The following is a 16,639-nucleotide window of genomic DNA, read 5'->3' as shown; positions in this document are numbered from 1 at the left end:
AAAAAAAGAGATGGGCTGTTCCTGACACAGATTAAAATAAATAATTCTTACTTCACAGTTTTCTTGTACGTAAAATGTCCAGTTTTGAGTCTCCACCCTTGATACCAGAGCTAGGCTGGTTCCAAGGGACTGCAGACACTGTTTCCTCCCAGTCTGGGTTTATTGATTTATCTATTTATTTATTTTTAAATACTCTTAATATCCTATTTTGAGGATTCTTTTGTTAGCCTCTTCTTTCTCAGTACACAGTATATAGGGAAATATATGCTTGTGCTCCTCTGAACCTTCACTATTTTCTGAACAAACAACTTTTCCCTAACAGTATAAATCAGAACTAATAAACCAAAATAAACGGAATATATTGACAAAAATAAAAAGAAAGACAAATACAAAGATTTAACTTGTGGTAATTAAAGGACAGAAGCAAGATGCAAGACATAAAAAAACCTCAAAATAAATCATGAATTGAAGGCAACCCTTCAGCCCCACCTACCTCACTCTATCTGGCTGTCTACTACGGGCTCAATCAATTTACGGCATGGGCTATTTCAAAAGATCCTGCTTGGTTTTGGTGAAAGTAAAACAAAATTAAAATTCAGGGCTTCTTTTAAAACCTAATCTCACCCTTCCCAGTGCTTTCTATATAACTTCAATACTGGTTATTTCGTATCACAGTAAATGCAGTGGGCAGGACGATGACTGACACCTGATCCAAGACAATGGGGCAAGGACCCAGTGCCCAGCAGCCTTGTGCTTTGACAGGCTTTTTCTCCTGGTGACTGTTAGCCATTGTTTGATAACTACAGACTTCCCTTCCCACAGACCTTTCTGAACTCTGCTGTCTTTGAACGGCTCACAAAATGAGAAGGAAAGTATTTACCAGCCAGTAATTACAAGCCACCCCTCATGTAAAGGTAAACGGTAATGAGGAATGTGCAAAGAATAGCTAGCACTGTCAAAAGAGGGAAAAAAAAAAAGAAAAAGCTTGTAAAACGTAAAGCCATACAAATGCCTTATAGACTTATCCGCAGTAACTGTATCAATTAACCATGCTAAGAGCCCTAACTCAGATGGGCACTGCACACAGCATGTCTGCCAGTGTTTTATTATCAAGTCCATTATGATGAGTTCTTGTCCTAGACAAAAGGAGAACAGAAAAAGAATTCAGGCTGACAAATTAGTCTTGAAATCAGTTTCATTTACATAACGACTGGAAGTTCATTAATAACAGAGTTTTAATTATTCATGCTCTTGTTTCACTAGATACAGCAGTTTTCCCCCTGCTGTGCTGGATGTCTGGATTAGGTAAAATGAACCATAGCAAACTGATAGACTGCCCAGATTTCCTAAGTTCTTTGCTGCTTTCAAGGAGAGCACTTGGGGGTGGAAGAGTAGGAGAGGACAGGGGGATGGGAAGAAAGCCTTTCCTTCAGCTAATGTTGTAACATGCTAGTGAAGGAGATATTTAAAATCTGCTTTGGGTGTAAACTTTGATTTGATGGAAACTCAGTCTCAAAATTCAAGCCATAAGAAACAGATGTCAATTTCTCTGTTAATTTGAGAAATTCTAGCTTCTTATTTAGATCAGTAGAATCAATGCTAGAAGTTTCTGCTAGGATATCTTGTGGGAGCAGAGAGTGTTAGAAGAGCATAACATTTTAGTCTCTCACAAAGAGTTGTTTAACTTCTAGACTAAATTCATGGCAATTTTGTAAATTCAGTTTTCTCACATTTCTTCTGTGAGCTTTTGTTTTGTATGCATTTTCCTTTTGGTTAGCTTCATTTTTAATTATAAAATGGAATAAAAAAGGTCAGAAGATAATATATTTTCTATAGAAAAAAATCTAATTACTAGGATCTTTGTAAAAAATTAATCAAAATGCATCAATGAATGGACCTCTTTATCTTATAAGGATAAGTTTTTCCCATCACAGCGTCTAACAAGTAACTCCCATTGACTTCAACATACCCTGCAGGGAAAGAATAGGATCCGTGGATTTTACATGACTATTTGCTATTCAGTGAAACCTGAGGGCCCTACTCTCCCGCTGCAGGATGCATGTAATACCCATTGAAATCAATGGGAATTACCCTTCTGTCCTGCAGCACAACCAGGCCTCACAGCTACACGTCGTGAACTATGAACACTGGCAGGTGGACAAAGTGAGGGACAGATTTGAAGAATGGTGCTTACTAAAAGTTCTAAGTTATACTTTGAGATTCTTCCTTTTTCTTGTAGCTGTAAGGCATGAGAATATGGGTCTTTTCTTCAAAACATGAAGTTTTCTTAAAAAAAAATGAATGGAATTTTAAAAAAAAGTGTAGAAATTAAAGCTAATGGGTGATCTATTAAGCTTTTACTGTTCAGTGCTTCCTTTTTGCAGGAAGAACCAGCCAGTAGCTTTTTTGCCCAGTGTCTCTCTATTCTTGAATGCTTAATAATATAGCTAAGAAAAAAAAAAAAAAAAGATGGAAAAAATCTTAAGAGGAAGGAACAGTAGAGATTCAATAGACATCTAAACCATGTTCACTCTGTTATGAGTATTCTGTTGCTACTGGGGGGTAAGGAGGAGATGTGTTTACATTTGAATTCAGGTACAAGTATACAGACAGCAAATTTTTGTCATTATGTTGCATCTACCAATTCTGTTTGTTGTTAGGTAGTGTACATGTCCGTACTAAATACCATGTCCTTAATAAATGTCATTGAATGCTTACAACGTTTTTTTTTTTTTTAATGGAAGCCAATCCTAAACTAAGAGGAACAACACAAAGTTGGAAGTGAGTAAATTTAGACTACATTCCAGCTGTATCACTGTCCTTTGTCACATAGCCTACCCTGGGTTTAACCATAAATTCCTCAGTCATTCTGATGGCTAAGGAGTGCATTCATATATAATCATTCACAGGAATTGTTCTGCAGGTCTAGACAAAAATCTGTTCACCCCTGTAAATAACCAGTGCTTATACTGGCCTCATATTTCCTGTTCGTCTCCCTGGAAATAAGAAGACAGCATTTCCTTGACTGGTTTACTCCATGAATACACTCCTCAGCCAGGTTAGTGGTGAACACAGTAAAAATCTGAAATGAAAAGAGCTGCTAGATTCCTGTTTGAGAAGATTTCGTTGATGTGAACAATTTCCTCTCAGTCTGAGAGTGACAACAGGAACATAATAAAAGCATGAGAGGTGTATGGATGCATTAACCGTGTAATGTGTTTTTGATTGGACTTTATGAGAATAATGTGAGTTTCTTACAGCCAGCTCCAAATGTAGGTTGTTCATAAAGAAACTAGTGCTAACCTGACAGACTCGAGGGGGTCTAGTGAAAAAAGAGGTCTGCTTACCCCAGAGGTCAAAAGGGACCAAGGTTATTCCAGCCTGCTCTATGAACACATTTCATTTTTATTCTCACCAAGTTCCCAGATATATGATGTCTCTCACATTCCTGTGGGAGATCCTATGTTTCTGACTGTTCTAATCTTTTAGGAAACATACCAGGCAGCTCCCACTGCACAGATGGCATGCAGTGTCTGACTGAACCAGCAGATTTGGTGCTGTCTCAGTGCCTTTTATTGGCAAGAACTGATTGAGTAGCCCTGATTGATACTCTTAGTAGTAGCTGGACAATCTGCCTTGCTATGTTTAATCCACAGACCATGTGGCTTTTGGAAGAAACTTCTTTTAACAGCTTTTTAACAATTTAAAAGGGCAGCTTTTTTGAGAAATTATCTTTCCTGATTTTAACATGTTGCCGTCTCTACATATTCTTTGTCTATCACTGGATTTTCTAAAAAAAACCCTTCCCATTAACTCAGTTTGGTTTATTTTCAGTTACTTTCAAGTTTCAGAATATAAAAAGTGCAAAATCCTGGGAAAAATCTTAGTGAAAAAGTGTCACAGTGAAAAAATACAGTCATGAAAAGATATAGGACACACATATCACCTCCTTATCATTGACAAACCACATTGCTGAAAAACCTAACGAGATAGAAGCTTTAAACAACACATTAAGGCAAATTAAACAGACTGAAGGATTCTCAGAGTGTGGCTCTGGCCTACATTTGCAGATATTCTGGATTCAAACCTAGCCAAGACTCAACTGTCTAGCTTACAAATAGAGCCCTTAATTTTTACATAAAAAATTAAAGATTAAAATTACCTTTCTTTGATCACTTCTTTTTGAAAGAATTGACCTACAACACACATTTTTGAACTTGTCAAATCTAATAACTGCTTTTGATTCACCAGAAACTCAATGCCATTTGCCCACTGCACAGTATGTGATGCTGTGAACATACATTTTTTTTTCCACAGCTAGAAAATTATGATTATTTACTGCTTCTTCCTTAAGGAGGATACTTAGGTGAAGGGGAAGGGACAAAAGAGAGCTGTTTTTCAGATCTAACCCTTGTTATTTCCATTTACCATGTTTCCCCTATTCTCACCAGGTAATTTCCAGTTATTCACAAATTTCCCTTTAGCCTTAATAAGGAACTCTTCAAGTCAGGTTAGCGCAGAAGATTAAGACTGTATTAAGATGAAGTCTGAAATGTTCTGCTAGCAATTAGCAGTCTAGTATTTCTGTAAGCCTTGAATTTTTGATGCGATCAATGACACCAAGTGGAGCCATCTTCTGTGGAGTGGTTATTAAAGATATAAAAATCAATACAAAGATGATACTTGGAAATCCATATCACAAGATAATGAATCGCCATGAGAGCCAGATAAGAAGAAATGTCAGCAAACCAAACAGAAGGTTTGTGCATAACAAATTATTTGATGCCAGTAGAGTTTAAGCTAAATTTTGCATGAGACAGAAGTCTTCAGGCAACACTTACGATACATTTGCATGGCAAGGTTTTAATGAGATGAAGACACAAGACCAACCATGCACAGGGCTTTTTGTGCACTAAAGAGGCACAGAGGGAGAGAGATATGATTGAGACATATGGGATTAAGACAATAATGCTATAATTTGACTTTAATGACAAAACAACATCAAAAACTTTCTCTGTCAGTAATCCTTATTCAATTTCTTTTAAATGAAACATTATTTGCCTGCACCTTAAATGCTGATTGTTATTGGAGTTGTGTATTGGAGCTTCACAGGATACTCAAATTTAATTTGAACGAGGGATTGATTTGGTTGGCTTCAAAGCCAGGTTTTCCTTTCCAAAATTGAACTAGTGCATGACTTTGCAAGTTCATTTGGGTTTACTGCCTGACACAATTGTATAAGACTTTACAGCATTTAGGGCACGTTTTGCCCTGCTGATCTCCTCTTCACTCACATGTTCAGACCCACACAGATCTATTAAAACAAACAGCCCTGCTGCCCCTCCTGCATTTCCCTGGGAAATACATTCCTCACTAAAAGCTAAAGATTCAAGAGACTCACACAGTTCAAAATAGTATTATATGAAAAACATCATCACTTTAAACTTATATCAAATAGAAGGTTTTGAGAGCATTTTGCTATCATTAGTTTTCCTAGAACTTTTCCAAAATATGAGAACAGCATGTTCTTATTTTATAGATTACTCATTTTACTGAGGTATGTAAAAAAGAAAATGAACTAACCTTAAGATCTGACAAGGTCTTAGGTAATTTGATCTTCTTTAGTTGTGGGACATTTGCCTGCTAATTGCCTATCCTGTCTATTTAAACTGTGAGTTCTTTGTGATACAGTTGCATTACTATGACTGAGTCTAAATCAGGGTATCTGAATACTAATGGAATTCAAATGACTGATATTAATAAAAATCAGATAATAGTATCCCATAGGAAGTCTAGAAGATCCAGAATGACAACAGGTCCTCTAATGCATCTTAATCTGCTGTAGCTACAAAGCCAATCATACCCTAAAATTTATACAGCTTTACTCCAGTTTGTTGGGGTTTTTTTGGTACAAACCACATATATTCCTTTTTTAGACTCCATATTCCATTTTAATCAGTATTTGTGCTTATTCAGTAGGATTAGGGCACTTTGAACACACCTACTGCGGTACAACAAATCCTCTGTTTCCTTGTTTTTTCCTAAGCACACATAGCTTTCACATTTGCAGGCAGTAAGTAACAAGTGCTTGCAGATAATCATAATCTCAGCACACAATCACAGCTTATTGTGCTTTTAACAGGACACTATATGCAAGCCTGTTATTCTTTGTTAATCAGTAACTGTCTGTTGTTTGACAGCCACTAGATTTTTATTTAACTTTTTAGTGTGCAATTTCTCACCTTCTCTATTTCAAAACCTCTATTTCAAATAAAAAGACTAAAAGGCAACAGCAGTTCAGATCCTCACCAGGGTAATACGCATACCTCCAAAGGTTGCATCAATTGAGGATCAGCTCTTTGTCCTGCAAGCAAGAATAACACTGAAACATTACAGCAGCTCTACTGCTGCCTGCTAGAGGCAGCTGGCAAGTTAGTGAATCAGCCATCCAGTTGTATAGCAAAGCTACTTCAAACCTAAATAGACAAATAAAGAGCAGCCATGACATTCTTCGTGCAGTTTTCACCAGCTATTGCAGTTTTGACTTAATTCGTTTCCCTGCTTCTTTGCATCTTGAGTCTTTGAAAGCAAATGAACAAGTCGGTGTCATAAAACAAGGAGAACTAGAGCAGCCTTCAGTAATAACAAAAACTAACGGAAAAAGGAGATCTTTTGCAGGCAACATTTCACATGGCTCAAAACGTCTTTGCTGCAGTTTAAATTCTGCAGCCTTGCGATTGTTCTGACACCTCTTTATTGTTCCTTTTAAGTGCAAATGCCTAGGTAGCATCACTATAAATGAAACAGTAGTGTTCACAGATTGCATTCAACGGCTGTTAGAGCTTCGTCTCCTTCATCTGCACAATTTGCATCTATTACAGGCTCAGGAATATAGCTTTTGCTGCTTCTCAGTGGCCTCAGGAGGGGGCAGAAGAACCCCCCCCCCCAGCTAAAGAACGGCAGAGGCTGATTTTTAAAGCCCTTCCTAGAGGCAGCCCCTCTATGGTGCTTGCTGAAGGGTGGGAGGAGGGGAAGAGGCTGGTTCTGTGAAGGCTTTGAAGGACACCACTATGATGTGCTATGCAAGTTCTCTGAATGATCCTGCCTTGTGATTCACACCACAAAATTTAAGATGTTTAAGAAGAATGGTAAATGAAGATGCAGAGCCCTAGTCCATGCACAGGCATTCAGGGCCTCCTGAACCAGGTACTCCTTTACCAGTATGGCCGCAGCTAAAACCCTGTCTAGAAGCTCATGTGTTTTCATCCAAAGCAAGATGCAATGCAGGAGGTGCTGCGTGTTTCAGGTTGCTCAAATCAGGAGAGGACAACCACTCTTAATAAATCAAACACACAAAGTGCAGAAGCTGCCTATTTTTTATTTCTGAGAAAATAATAGTTGGATGGTTTGACTGCTCTTCTTGGATACATAAAGAAAGCTTTGCAGATGAGGTTCAGAGACTTTGTCTCTTTCAGGGAAATGTTTGGGATAATTGACAGGAGTGGCACATTCCAGAAATGAAAACACTAAAAATGTGAGTTGTTCAGGAAAGAAACTTATGCTATTTATGTTTAGTACTGAGCACACCTAATTTAGGACCTTTAGGTGTGGTACCAATTATAACCAGGCTAGAGGTGATAGCATACTCAATCTGGTTTTATTACTATTATTATAACTGTGTAATTATTATCTCACAAGTCCAGCATTTCAACAGAGTCACACTGCAGCATGCGATGCCATTGATATTCAGGGAGTACACACAATTATTTGTCCTTTCCGTCATGAGACTCCACTACTGCAATATTCACATCAAACGAAAGCAAAAATACGACTTCTATTATTATTGTTATTTTTCTTTGTTGTGTCTCTCAGGAATCAGAAGATAAGCCAAAGCCAGGAGATGGGAATTCATTTTACTAGGCCACCCTGCTGATCAACTAAAACAAAAAGTTACCATATGCTTTATCTCTTTGACAATGTAACGGTATTATATTATTTTATCTTGTTTTACTAGCAAGGCATAATTGTATACACCCTCACCATGGAGCACACAAAGAACTGAGACTGGAAATTTGAAAAAAGGAGATAGGTGTATGGAAATACATTTTCTTCAACTCTGATCAATAGAATGAAAATCTGAAGAATCACTGACACAATATCTCTCATATTCTTGTTTTTTTTTTGAGATAGAGAACATATTCACTTACAGAATTGAACTATTACAAACACAGCTGGAGTCTGCATTATCTGTCCTTTGGATCCCAATCATCGGCTTAAAATCTTTGTCTTTGTCATAGTTTTTCATTTAAAAGAAAAGAATTAGGTAAAATCTCTTCAATGACTATAAGAATTCATAAGCAAATACTCTATTTGCACGTCCAGCTTCTGTAGAATACAAAGTAAACCTCTCTCCAAACACATAATAGATACATTTTCCTGAAGACAGATACTTGTTTCATATAATGTTTTGTTCAATAGTTAAAAAGATGACATTTTGTCAAATAACCTACAACAAAATCAGTTCTAGGGAAAACCCTAAGCACTGACTATCCACATTTCTGTTTTAAAATTATATTTTTCTATTACTGCCTTAAACACCTTGCAGTATGACTTCAGTGTCCCACTATAGTATGCCATTAAGTGTGGTGCTATTATTCTCCTATAAATTCAAACCAGAGACACAGGAGAGCAAATCACAATGCCTCAACCTTCTACACCAGCCAGTGGCTATACAGAATACAGATTTTTATCCATTCTAAACATTCTAGCAATTCATTTCCGTTCATCTATCTAGCACAAAATTAATTTATATAACATGGATCCTCCAAATAAACTTATACAAAGGCAGGTTTCCTTCTAGCAAGAGAACAAAAAAGTATTTAAGATGAAGTTACAGCATGATGGTGTTTGTATTCCAAGGAAAGCAAGCAGTATTGCAACTTATATGAAACTACAAAGCTCAGAAATTCTGCAAGACCTACAAGTGCCATTAATCTAGTCGCCCCTGCCCAATGACTTATAGACTGTCCATCATTACTGGAAAAGAGAAGCTGGGTACAGATATCACAGATAAATTATGTAAAACAAACGCAGTACATGTTTATTCAAATAGATTAATTTCATTGTTTTGTATTCCTTTGCGTTTCCAACTAAAACTGGATTTGAAACAAGGTAATTAAATTAGACCACTGGTAGAACTCCAGGAGAAATTAGCTCAACCAGACAGAAAAATCCCAATAGAATCATTGATAACTGGGTGCACCCCTCTAGACCTTGCCTTCCAGAGAGGCAGATACAGAATAAACAGGTGCAAGCAGGAAGATAACCACTTGGCAAAACCTGGATGCAAGAGCACAGTATCCAGGTAAGTAAAATCATCCAAGTAGGAGGGGGAGCACTGAAAATGGTTCATCAGGAATGATGAGGAGGTTTTTTAGCCCCATATGGCACCCTTTTCAGCCCCTTAACACCAAATGCTATCAGCCTCCCTCTCAAAAGCAGCATTTTTAAAAAACTTGTCATCCTGACTGCACAGGCAGTGCCAGGAGTCACCCCACTCACTTCTTCATGCTTCCCACCACCTGGTGCTGGCAAAGATCCCTTTGGCTAGCAAGGCACTGGGACTTTGTTCTTTCTTGTGGCTCTATTGTAAAGGGTACAATGTGGATCCTTGTTTCCTTAGGTATAATTAAGTGCTTAAGTGGCAGCATGTCATGCTGCAATTTTGTGATCTGAGCCTGGGTCCTGAGCTAGTCTGAAAGCTCTGAGGGCAGACAGGCAGCACTGCATTGAATAACTGGTGAAAATTGCCAAAGATAACATTAATTCAGGGGATAAATGCACATGAAAAATTTAGGTGGGCCTACCTTCAACTCAACTTCATCAGCAATGCTTTAAGGAAAGGATGAAAGGAAACAGCAAGAAGGAAGCTATCAAATGATGTTTGTCACAGTAGCATCTCAATCACTTATAATCTCTTACCCAAGATTAGGTTTCATTCTGCCCAGCTTCAGGTAAGGTGGTGTCACTGGAGTACTGTCACCTGCAAAAAAAGCACAAAATATTTGTGGATTTAAGATACAAGCATCACAAGCATTTAAAAAGTAAATCGTGATACATTTAATCGCACCCCTCACCAGAAATGAATCCATATTTATCTAGCAAAAAAGCAGAGGACAGAATGAATCCAGAAGTTCAGTTTGGTAGCTGACAGCAGGTGAAAAACTGATTAATCTTATGTAGCAGTGGAAGGGCAGTAACAAAAAAAACATACCAAAAATCCCAACCAAAACCCAAACCAATTAATTTCTAATTTTCAATAATTTGAAGACAGCATTTTTGCTAACTGCCTGTATTGATTATTAAAATAAAGGAAGGCTTCCACCACCTTTAAAACAAAATTTCTTTTTCATCCGGAGAGAAAGCAGTTGCCTTTGGAGACTGAACAAAGACAGGTCTGAATTCTTCCCCTACACTCTATTCTTCCCCAAGCATGGATCCAGAGAGAAAGACAAAGGGGTTATTTTGATTTGCACACCACTGCTTCCTTTCATGCTTTTTTTTCCTTGAAGTGGCATGTGCTCCTTTAAAAGGAGCAGACTCCCAGCTTGCCATGGGACCCCATTGTTTTCTATCTGTGATTGAAATAAATCTCCTGAAATATGTTTGGTTTCTCTTAAATTTCAAAGTGATGGCCAGTACTCAGCTGCAAATGGTTTCAAACTGATCTTAGCCACTGCAGATTAAAACTCCCTCATCACTTGCTGTGAAACAAAACACAGTTAAAACCCTCTCATCATCATCTGGAAAATTCTGGTCAAGCTTTACTTTCAGCTATCCTCATTCAAATCTGGAGACATTCTTTGGAAATCAACACAGAGAATGTTAGACTTCAGGTAATGCAAGCAAGTTCCCACCAGATTTAGGAAAGTTGCTTCAGGATTTGACATTATGGCTAAGCATATATTTCCACAACTGAACTAAGCGTAAAGTGTCCCCATCCCAATATAATCTTTGCATCCACCTCCCTCTCTTACTTCTTCCTCTACTCACTCCTGATATTCAATAAAAGCTCCAGACTTATTCTTTGTCAAATTAAGCAGACAAGTGTTTCACTGCTTTTTTCCTTTTTTAACTTGTTTATCTTATTACTTGCTCTCTCTGAAATAAGTGATTTGCATGTGTCCTGAAGCCAAGAAATATCTTCTAGTCTTTCATACATTTCTGATCTGACCAAAAATATTTTATTGGGAGAAATGATTATGTAATGGTTACAGGCGAGGACAGAGTTACAAATAACTGAGTATTCAAGGAATTCTCTAGCCTGAATTAGCTGTAGAAATTTGGTTTTAAGCTGATATAGAAGACATTTAATATTAACAATGAAACAAAATTAACAACAGCTTTTCAACAAAACACCAAACCCAAAAATAAAAGCTTATTTTGAAATTGATACCCAGAGTAGTAAAGGAGGAACTAAATCAAGATCACAAGAAAGCAGAGGAGCTCTATTCTTATATCAGTTTTGGTCACTGTGCAGCCTTAAGTAAGAAACTTTTTTACTACCTAATGAATCACATTCAGATATTGATATCGTCTTTAAAGAGCTTTGATATCCTCAATCCTAAGTTTTATTACTATGGCATGCCTGGGTCTATGGCACAGTTTTCACAAGAAAAAGCTGGTAGTTTCAAGCAAAGAAGTAGCATATGTTCTGTTTAAAAATGTCATTTATTTAACAATTTTGCAACAGGCCATATGAGGCAAGCCATTTTTAAATGCATTGATTGGTACTGCACAGAAAAAGAGGAGTTAAAAAGTAGCTGAGATTCATCAGAAGTTGCAGTATGCCATAAGGTGGTGAATGCTGCCCTCTGGCTCAGGTTGGCAATGGTCACTCATTTAGAAGTGTTCTGTTTTCAAAGTGTGGGGGAGAAAAGAGAGGTTGAGGTTCAACAGCTTTTCTTAATATTTTGGTCTGCAATAGTTGTATTAAAAGGCAACATGCTTAAAAAATACAATGTTAGAAAGACATTTCCTCAAGGGTTAAAGCTTGTATTTATTTTAAAATTATGTTTTTCAAGTATCTCCAACACAGTAGAAGAGCTACTTTCTTTTATAATCTATCTTGAATGGGCCATATAAAAGAGTCATGTCAGCACTAAACTTACAGGCCCATGGAGGACAGTTTCTTTTACACATATTTTTTTAATAATTCAAGAATAGATATAATTTATTTCAATGTGTTATTTTAAAGTTTTAGGCAAGATTTATAACAAAGGAAGAGCACAGTACTCTTTATCTGTTCATACAGTGAAGGAAAGCTTAACCCATTTCACTAAGATAGTGTGATTGAGATGTGCATGTCTGCAGCTTAACCATAGCAGCTTTAGAATTTGCTAAAGATTATGCTTGCATTTTTATGCTGTAGACACACCATTGCTTTTTAAAAAATGATGTGTGAACAGATGTTTAAGAAATAGAAGACAATGATTTTATTGTGCTCCTTCTAGAAAATGGGGACCATTTTCCCTTTAAAAGTTACACATTCCCTTCTACTACCCTACAAGTTTAGTTAGTTGGAAATAAGGGGAAATATCCCTCACTTATCAAAGTGGGAAACAATTCCTATTACAAAAGGTAGATGTAAGATACTGCTCCATTGCCATACTACGTGTGCTCACCCCACAAGAGGCTCAGAGCCAGCCTGTCTTGCTGGTTGCTCTCTTGCCTGGCAGGTTGATCCTCAGCAAAGGAACATTAGACCTGATGTCCTTTCGAGTGCAAGGCTCAGTTTTATTTTCCTACTTCCTCCCACCTAAAATTTGGTGCTTGAGGAAGTGTTTGAGGAAGCATGGAACAGAATAAAGGGTTACATGCAGGTCTCCTTCAAAGTGGTATTCTATGATTCTATGCAACTCAGCTGCATTGATGCCTTAAGTTTTAGCTTTCATATTTTCCAGATTTTGTACTGCATTAGTATATAACTCTGAACTTCATATAAAGTGTTAGCAAGTTCTCCTCACAGTCCGGTTGGACAAAACAATCCTTTTTCAGCCCAAGAACCAAGGACAATGTTGCTCATATCAAAAAAGTATCAACAACAGGGAATTGAGGAGAGCAATGTGGGAGGATGAGACTTCATAACCAGAAGCTGTAATTGGATAATTAAGCCCAAGATGTAAATGGAGCAGAACTTGCAAAAGTGTGAAAACCTGTGACCCATTGTCCATCTTGGGTGTAGCCTCGGCCAGGCTCTTGTACTGCCCGAGGTGTATCCTTTGAAAGCCTTTTAATAAATACCTACTTTATTCTTTTAACACTGTCTAGCCTCTGTTCTAGGCAGCCTCTGAAGGCATCACCACAACTAAGTCCTACAGCTTTCTACAATATGAGCTAGAAGAGAGACTGGATGCCTTTCTCTCAGGATGATAAAATGCACTATTCTGAATATGAGACAGTATTTCTCTTGAGAATATTTAATTTGGGATAAGAAAAAGTACTCTTTTATATCTAACGAGAAAATTCTGTTTTGTCTTGAGGGAGAAATTTCAAGATAGCTTTGGGAAGAACCATCTCAGAATAAAATTGCAAACAGAAAGAAATTGATAGAGCTTTTTGTACACTGATAATACACATTGGCATAAAGGTAATTAAAAAACCCCAAACCAAACAACTTTAGCATATTAAAAGAAAAAGGAAACCCTAAGCGAACTTTCAAAGGAAGGATTTTTAGAAGTTATGAATGCAATACATAGATTCCAAAGACCCAGGGGAATCAGGTAAGGAGAGCAAAATACACTGGGAAACCTCATAATGTGCTCTCATCTGCACTTAACAGTGAAATTTACACTCAAAGAATGAGTTTTAAGATTTTTTTTTTTCCTATAAAAATGAATAAAAACAATGCAACTTGCAAATCTTCTGGCTCAGGTTTTTATTTCTGAGAAAGGCGAATGTTACACTAATTCCATATCCCTGTAAATAAGGAGATCTAGAAAAGCTTTTAACATGGAAGATACCTCCTTTGCTTATTTATTCAGCAGGGAATATGAAGAATCAAGTGGAAATTACTGAAAGTAAATCTGAGTCTTTCAGCAATAGAATTAGCTATGTAGGAAAATTGGTTTCCACATCTTTAGCCACTGCCATAGCTTCCTGTTTTGAGAAAGGTCACATAATTTCAACTGATGGAGAGATATAAGATAATTTTTTTCAGGTTTTGAAACTTGTTACCCTGCTTTGAGCACATAAAAAGACTTTCAAAGTTCTGCAAAAACAAAATAGCATTAAAGCAGTTGTTTTGATACTCCTTGTAGCCTGCTGGGTATGCTCTATTCTGAGGAGTTTTCTCACTGAATTTGGCAGAACATGAGGCTGAGCCTAGGTGATAAATTTCCCAGGCCAGGGCCAAAGCCCACAGAACATAACAGTCTCTAGAGCTTGATGACAATGTTGTGGATTTTATGAAGGCATGTTTGGCCTATATTGCATGTGACAGAGAAGTCACTAGTTCAAGCTTTTCCTCAGTGATGTAGCCAAGAATTCAAGTGGTTGGTATTGGCATGGCAGGAGCGCTGGTATTTTGGAGGTGCTGTGACCTTGAAAAGATCTCTGTGCACATGGTGTGTGTGCTTAAAGGTGTCCTAGGGAAATAAAAGGGGCTTTGGGAACTATGTTCTTGTTTCTTCTCTGCAATAGCATCTATTCTCTTATTTACATCTCCTCAAATTCTGAGAAAAAATATCAGTGGGAAAGAGAGGAAAGAGGGGATGGAGACAGGGAACTTGACAGGGAGCTTGTGACAACACAAGGTCGACAGAGTTCAGTGTCCTAATATCTGAAGCTAAATGTGAAAGTGCTGCTGAGCATATAGAGATCACATCTTGTGTTAGGTCGGGTTGAGGTGGATAGCAGAGCCCTCGCAGTGTGTGCTTTGCACTGGTAGCTATAAAATTGTCAATAACACACCAGTGCTCTGGCCACTGCTGAGCATTGCTGGCACAGCACCAGGATTGTCTCTCCAACGTTCCCACCTCATCAGCAGGCTGGACAGAATCTTGGGAGGGGACACAGCTAGGACAACTGGCCTAAGCTGATCAAAGGTATATTCCATACCATATGACATTGGTCATATATATATATATATATATATATATATATATATATATATATGCTCAGATAGAAAAACTAAGAAAAGGAGGAGGAAGTAGGGTCATTTATTATTTCCATTTGCCTTCCAAAGCAACCACTGCCTACACTGAAGCTCTGCTTTCTGAGAATGTCTGGACATCACTTGTTGGTGGGAAATAAGGAATGAAATCTTTGGGATTTTTCATTGCCCATGCATGTGTTTGCTTTAGTAAACTGCCTTATCTCAAACTATGAGCTGTTTTCTATCTTATTTTCTCTCCCCAGTCCACTTAAGTAGGAGGAGTGATAGAGTGGCTCAGTGGGCATCTTACCAAGATCAACCCACTACACATCTGAAGCCAGCACTGCATAATTTTCTTCTCTGATAGTACAGACAAAATTCAGTCTTTGGGGAGCTTCCACATCTGTATAAAGATATTCTTGTTCTTCCTGCAAGCACAGTCACTGAGCTTGACAATGGAAGCAAAAGAAGATATGAAAGACCCTCCGCAAAGCATGTGTTTCTGTTTCTCATCCTGCTCCCACCAGCCTTGGTGTTTCCCGGGCCTTTCTCCTCTATGGAGATCCCAGATGTATGAGTAAACAATGGGATTACTGTATTTACACAGATATTTCCAGAGCTGAAATATAAAAAAAAATAAAGAAAACTTTTTTACACTTCCCACACATTTATACTCCAGCTAGAGATTCTCTGATTGATTTCTAAGTCTACCCATATTTTTTTAAACAGTGCATTTCAAGAAAATCCTTATTTGTATTAATTTACTTGATGAAGTAGGTCAAAGGAATAACTAATTCTTAAGGAAGGTGACGGTAAGTAAGTCACACTGTCTTGCGAGTTGGTGCCTTTTCTCACTGATGTCACATTCCAGATACATGAGTGCACAAAATAGCACACAGCTGAGATTTTCAAAAGGATCTGAGTGGCAAGAAACTCAGCTTCTTCCAACCAATTAATCAGAAGACATTCCAATATATTTTTCCATTTACTTGAATAAGAAGCTATGTTACACAGCCTAAAAACCAAACTTCGAGCTTTCCTGATGAAAGTGGGAGGACTTGTGCTGGTAACAGTTGACACAGAAGGTACAAACTGAAAAATATATGCTAAGTAAAAATCTCTTCTTTCTTGGAGAGTTTGGAAACTGCAGATCTCACTCATCACCTGTGAATCTCTTCAAAAAGGCTCCAGCAGCTCCTTTGCTCAGAGAGACAAGACCTAAGTGACTTAGCTTCTAATATCACACATTTACATCAGAGTAGAACAAGCCACCACTAAAATTACTGGCAAATGTAAGACATTTCATTGCAAGGAAGCAGTCAGGATGCTCACGAGCTGTATGGAGGCAACTGTTTCACCTCCAGCTTTCAAAATGAACACTTCTTTCATTCATTTTAAGTATCTTCCTACTTTCTGAGTGATTTTTGCCATAGGAATTTGAACACACCCTCAAATTTAAAAAATTGGAATAGTAAATCAGACTGG

General features: G+C 37.7%; 1 long non-coding RNA gene across 1 annotated transcript in view; it reads right to left on the bottom strand.

Moving 5' to 3' along the window:
• The window catches only part of LOC144246762 (uncharacterized), a 211,453-nt gene that overhangs the window by 126,883 nt on the left and 67,931 nt on the right, over positions 1-16,639 (bottom strand). Inside the window, exon 2 of the long non-coding RNA XR_013340456.1 lies at positions 9,982-10,042. This is a non-coding gene — a long non-coding RNA (uncharacterized LOC144246762). The remainder of the gene's footprint in view (positions 1-9,981; positions 10,043-16,639) is intronic.

This window comes from Lonchura striata, chromosome 9 (assembly GCF_046129695.1).
Source record: "Lonchura striata isolate bLonStr1 chromosome 9, bLonStr1.mat, whole genome shotgun sequence".
Taxonomy (NCBI): Eukaryota; Metazoa; Chordata; class Aves; order Passeriformes; family Estrildidae; genus Lonchura; species Lonchura striata.
The sequence above is the reverse complement of the archived record's forward strand: the minus strand, read 5'-3'. Positions and strand labels throughout refer to the sequence as shown.